The following is a 6,140-nucleotide window of genomic DNA, read 5'->3' as shown; positions in this document are numbered from 1 at the left end:
AACCTTGGGAGAAACCAGGCTCAGTCGGGGGCCAGTTCTCCTCTAGCCATTATTAAACATACATATATATATTTGTTTCCTCCAAGCAGCTCCTTTTATTAAAATGCCACGTTTAGCACACCGACATTGTTCCCTACCTAATTTTAAAGAGAAAATTAGTGATTTCAGTGTTAAATAGAAAGGTGTTCATCAGAATCAGAATGAGCTTTATATTTATTTATTTGCTTACACATACAAGGAATTTGTCTTGATGACAGATGCTTCCAGTGCACAGACAGAATGACAGGGACAAGAAATGGATAATAAAAATGAAATAAGTGAATAACATATATAATGCTTAAAAAATTTATTAGACCATTGCCACCCAATGTAAGGTTTGTGCCACAGCTGCGCTAAACTTAACAGTATTGGTGATTAGCACACATTTTTCATGTTTCTGTAATGGTTAGTCCACCAGTATGTTTAAGCTAATTAGTCTCAGTAGTATTTGTAATGCTAAAATAAAATTGTTATCCATGAATTTTCTAATTTACTGTTTTACAAGAAAGGCAGAAGAATAGTAAAGCACTTTATTATTGTTATTTTATTATTCAGATGCCCAATTATAGTCAATAACAACAGAGACTGTGAAAAGTACATAACAGCTTGCATTCTTGCTGGCATTGTTTTTATCAAGACCAAAGGAGGCCATATAAAATTTTTTATTTTTTAATTTTTAAAAAAAAAATTATTATATTGTTATTTTTGGTTATTATGTGCGAATAAAGACTGTTTAGTTGTTTCAGTTTTGTATTTGCCTAATAAATGAAAAATAATTTTTTTTGATTTAAACAATTCCTCAAATATTTCATACAGTTAATAAATACAGTCTAATAAACTTGTTAATCACTGTAAGTGTGCATCTGAAAATAAATAAAGTGATTTACTATTTTTCTGCCTTTCTTGTAAAACAGTAAATTAGAAACTGACTGAAAGAGCTTGCACATAGTGGTGGATTAACCATTACAGAAACAAACAAAAAAAGATTATGCTAATCAACAATTCTGTTTTCCATAAGACACAATATATAAACACAATATACAAAATGGACAATATATGTATTTATAGGTATGTTATGTACATTTGGAAATGTGATTAAAATGTGAATGAGAGGTATTGTGTGCCAGAAATAATAATAATAATTAAAGTATAAAGGGGCAGTCGTGGCCTAATGGATAGAGTCGTAACCCAAAGGTCGCGGGTTCGAGTCTCAGGTCCGGCAGGGATTGTCGGTGGGGAAGTGAATGTCCAGTGCTCTCTCCACCCTCAATACCACGACTGAGGTGAGACCCCTGAGCAAGGCACCGAACACCCAACTGCTCCCCAGGCGCCGCAGCATTGGCTGCCCACTGCTCCGTGTGTGTGTGTGTGTGCACTTGGATGGGTTAAATGCAGAGCACAAATTCCGAATATGGGTCACCATACTTGGCCACACGTCACCTGTAGCTTTCTAGCTTTCCTGTAGCTCAAATAGTAGAGCATGGCGCTAGCAACGCCAAGATCATGGGTTCGATTCCCAGGGAAAGCGAGAGCTGATAAAATGTAAAAACTGTAACTTAAATGCAATGTAAGTCGCTTTGGATAAAAGCGTCTGCCAAATGCATAAATGTAAATGTCACGTCCTTTCCTTTCCTTAAATGGTGTTGTGTATCACACACGTTTATTGATGCATAATGCGATGGCAGCCATAGTGCGCCAGAACGCCCACCACACACCAGCTTATTGGTGGAGAGGAGCCAATCAGCAGATATGGGGATTGTTAGGAGGCCATGATGATCAGAGGCCAATGGGCAAAATTGGCCAGGATGCTGAGGTCACACCTCTACTCTTTTCAAAAGACATCCTGGGATTTTTAATGACCACAGAGAGTCAGGACCTCGGTTTAATGTCTCATCTGATATTTTATTCACAGTAGAACATAGATAACATAACAAATGTTTAAACTGAGAAATTTTTTAATTTTATGCACAAAATGAGCTCATTTCAAATTTGATGCCTGCTACAGGGGGCATGTTTACTGTGGTGTAGCATCTCCTCTTCTTTTCAAAACGGTTTGAAGATGTCTGGGCATCGAGGTTATGAGTTTCTGGAGTTTTGGTGCTGGAATTTGGTCCCATTCTTGCCTGATATATGTTTCCAGCTGCTGAAGAGTTCGTGGTCATCTTTGACGTATTTTTCGTTTAATGATCCACCAAATGTTCTCTATAAGTCAAAGATCTGGACTGCAGGCAGGCCAATTCAGCACCCGGACTCTTCTACTACGAAGCCATGCTGTTGTAATAGCTGCAGTATGTGGTTTTGCATTGTCCTACTGAAACTTCCCTGAAATAGACATTGTCTGGAGGGGAGCATATGTTGCTCTAAAACCTTTATATAACTTTCAGCATTCATAGTGCCTTCCAAAACATGCAAGCTGCCCATACCGTATCCACTTATGCACCCCCATACCATCAGAGATGCTGACTTTTGAACTGAGTGCTGATAACACGCTGGAAGGTCTCCCTCCTCTTTAGCCCGGAGGACACAGCGTCCGTGATTTCCAACAAGAATGTCAAATTTGGACTCGTCTGACCGTAGAACACTTTTCCACTTTGAAACAGTCCATTTTAAATGAGCCTTGGCCCACAGGACACGACGGCACTTCTGGACCATCTTCAAATATGGCTTCCTTTTTGCATGACAGAGCTTTAGTTGGCATCTGCAGATGGCATGGCGGATTGTGTTTACCGACAGTGGTTTCTGGAAGTATTCCTGGGCCCATTTAGTAATGTCAATTACAGAATCATGCCGATGAGTGATGCAGTGTCGTCTGAGGGCCCGAAGACCACGGGCATCCAACAAAGGTCTTTGGCCTTGTCCCTTAGGCACAGAGATTTCTCCAGTTTCTCTGAATCTTTTGAATCTCTCCTTACTATAGGAGAGGAAGAATTGTATAAACTTGTTAAATCATCTAAACCAACAACATGTATGTTAGACCCTATTCCATCTAAACTACTAAAAGAGGTGCTTCCAGAAGTCAAAGATCCTCTTTTGGCTATTATTAATTCGTCATTGTCATTAGGATATGTTCCCAAAACCTTCAAATTGGCTGTTATTAAGCCTCTCATTAAAAAAACACAACTTGACCCCAAAGATCTAGTTAATTACAGACCGATTTCGAATCTCCCTTTTCTGTCAAAGATACTAGAAAAGGTAGTATCCTCACAATTATATTCCTTCTTAGAGAAAAATGGTATCTGTGAGGATTTCCAGTCAGGATTTAGCACCGTTTCATAGCACCGAGACTGCTCTCATTAGAGTTACAAATGACCTGCTCTTGTCATCTGATCGTGGTTGTATCTCAAGTCAAGTCAAGTTGAGCTTTATTGTCATTCCGCTACATGCAGGGCATAGAGTGGAACGAAATGTCGTGCCTCACAGGACCACGGTGCTACATAAATACAGGCATACAACAATGGAGTAAGACAATATAAACCTATACACAACTATCCTACTGATAGATTTTGACTATAAATATACTATCTATAAAAAGTACCTATACAAACGAAAAAATACAAACTATACGAATGCTTCAGATAAATACTGTACATGTGCAAGGAGAAACATTGAGTTCAAGCAGCTGGCTGGGGAACAGTGCAGGATGATTTGTAGTGCATGAGCATGTAAACATACATATATTACTGAGTTCTTTTTGTGGGATTTGTGTACACACAGCAGTGTGTGTGAAAAGTGACTAGTGCGCATAGAGGAGGAGAGTGAGCTACTACAGGTGGTCTCTCTATTAGTAATACTGGATCTTATTGCTGCATATCGATCACAAGTGCAGTATGGAGTACCTCAAGGCTCAGTACTAGGGCCGTTACTTTTCACGCTTTACATGTTACCCTTAGGAAATATCATCAGGAAACACGGTGTTAGCTTTCACTGTTATGCTGATGATACTCAGCTCTATATTTCTTTGCGCCCCGGTGAAACACACCAAATTGAGAAACTAACAGAATGCATAGTCGATATAAAAAAACTGGATGACGAGTAATTTCTTACTGCTAAATTCTGAAAAAACAGAGGTGTTAATTATCGGACCTAAAACCCCCACATGTAATAACTTAGAACACTGTCTAACACTTGATGGCTGCTCTGTAAATTCTTCGTCATCAGTTAGGAACCTAGGTGTGCTATTTGATAGCAATCTTTCCTTTGACAGCCACGTTTCTAGCATTTGTAAAACTGTATTTTTTCATCTTAAAAATATATCTAAATTGAGACCTATGCTCTCAAAGTCAAATGCAGAAATGTTAATTTATGCATTTATGACCTCAAGGTTAGATTACTGTAATGCTTTATTGAGTGGTTGTTCTGCACGCTTAATAAACAAACTACAGATGGTCCAAAATGCAGCAGCTAGAGTTCTTACTAGAACCAGGAAGTATGACCACATTAGCCCGGTTCTGTCAACACTCCACTGGCTCCCTACTAAACAAATCTTGTTAATTACTTATAAAGCCCTGAATGGTTTAGCTCCTCAGTACTTGAGCGAGCTCTTATCGCATTATAGTCCTCCTCGTCCACTACGTTCTCAAAACTCTGGCCATTTGATAATACCTAGAATATCAAAACCAACTGTGGGCGGCAGAACCTTTTCCTGTTTAGTGCCAAAACACTGGAACAAAACACTCTTCGGGAGGCTGACACACTCTGTCAGTTTAAATCTAGATTAAAGACCCATCTCTTTAACTTGGCTTACACATAATACACTTCTAATATTCAAATCAGTTAAAGGATTGTTAGGCTGCTTTAGCATCCATTCCATATCCAGATCAGATGGTGGATCAGCACCTAGAGACGACCTCTACAGCCCTGAACGTCAGCGGAGATCAGGACACCTAGATGAACCCCAGAGACAGATCCCCAGTGAGGACCTCGTCACCTAGACAGCCACAAGACCACAGGAACCAAATGAGCCCTTTACAAAATCTGACTTTGCTGCAGTTGGAATTGAACTGCTGGTTCGTCTGGCCAGAGGAGAACTGGCCCCCCCTGACTGAGCCTGGTTGCTCGCAATGTTTTTTTCTCCATTCTGTCACCTGTAATGGGAACAACAAGACGTGAGGCGTGCGGATCCATCTGCAGAGTTTTATTCAAAGACATGGTCATAAATACAGGCAGGGTCGAACAACGGCAAACAGGTATGGCATGGGCAAGACACAGAGTAATACTAGGACAAGCGTGGGTCTAGCGTGGGCACTCTTGGGAGCGCCTTCGTGGCGCAGGCACTGGGGGGCGCTCTGGCAGCGCGGAGCTGGACGGGACCAGCGGGGACTCTTGGGAGCGCCTTCGTGGCGCAGGCACTGGGGGGCGCTCTGGCAACGCGGTGCTGGACGGGACCAGCGGACACTCTTGGAAGCGCCTTCGTGGTGCAGGCACGGGGGGGCGCTCTGGCAGCGCGGTGCTGGACAGGACCAGCGGACACTCTTGGAAGTGCCTTCGTGGCGCAGGCACGGGGGGACGCTCTGGCAGCGCGGTGCTGGACGGGACCAGCGGACACTCTTGGAAGTGCCTTCGTGGCACAGGCACTGGGGGGCGCTCTGGCAGCGCGGTGCTGGACTTGCGTGGGCCGCGAACGGCGGCTGGTGAGAGGAAGCCGCGGACGGCGGCTGGTGAGAGGAAACCGCGGACGGCGGCTGGTGAGAGGAAGCTGCGGACGGCGGCTGGTGAGAGGAAACCGCGGACGGCGGAGGGCTTTCGTGTGCCGCGAACGGCGGCAGGCTTGCGTTGGCCGCGGACGGCGGCTGGTGAGAGGAAACCGCGGACGGCGGAGGGCTTTCGTGGGCCGCGAACGGCGGCTGGTGAGAGGAAGCCGCGGACGGCGGCTGGTGAGATGAAACCGCGGACTGCGGCGGGCTTTCGTGGGCCGCGAACGGCGGCTGGTGAGAGGAAACCGCGGACGGCGGAGGGCTTCGTGGGCCGCGAACGGCGGCTGGTGAGAGGAAACCGCGGACGGCGGAGGGCTTCGTGGGCCGCGAACGGCGGCTGGTGAGAGGAAGCTGCGGACGGCGGCTGGTGAGAGGAAGCTGCGGACGGCGGCTGGTGAGAGGAAACCG

Source organism: Onychostoma macrolepis, chromosome 23 (genome assembly GCF_012432095.1).
Source record: "Onychostoma macrolepis isolate SWU-2019 chromosome 23, ASM1243209v1, whole genome shotgun sequence".
NCBI classification, from domain to species: domain Eukaryota; kingdom Metazoa; phylum Chordata; class Actinopteri; order Cypriniformes; family Cyprinidae; genus Onychostoma; species Onychostoma macrolepis.
The sequence above is the reverse complement of the archived record's forward strand: the minus strand, read 5'-3'. Positions refer to the sequence as shown.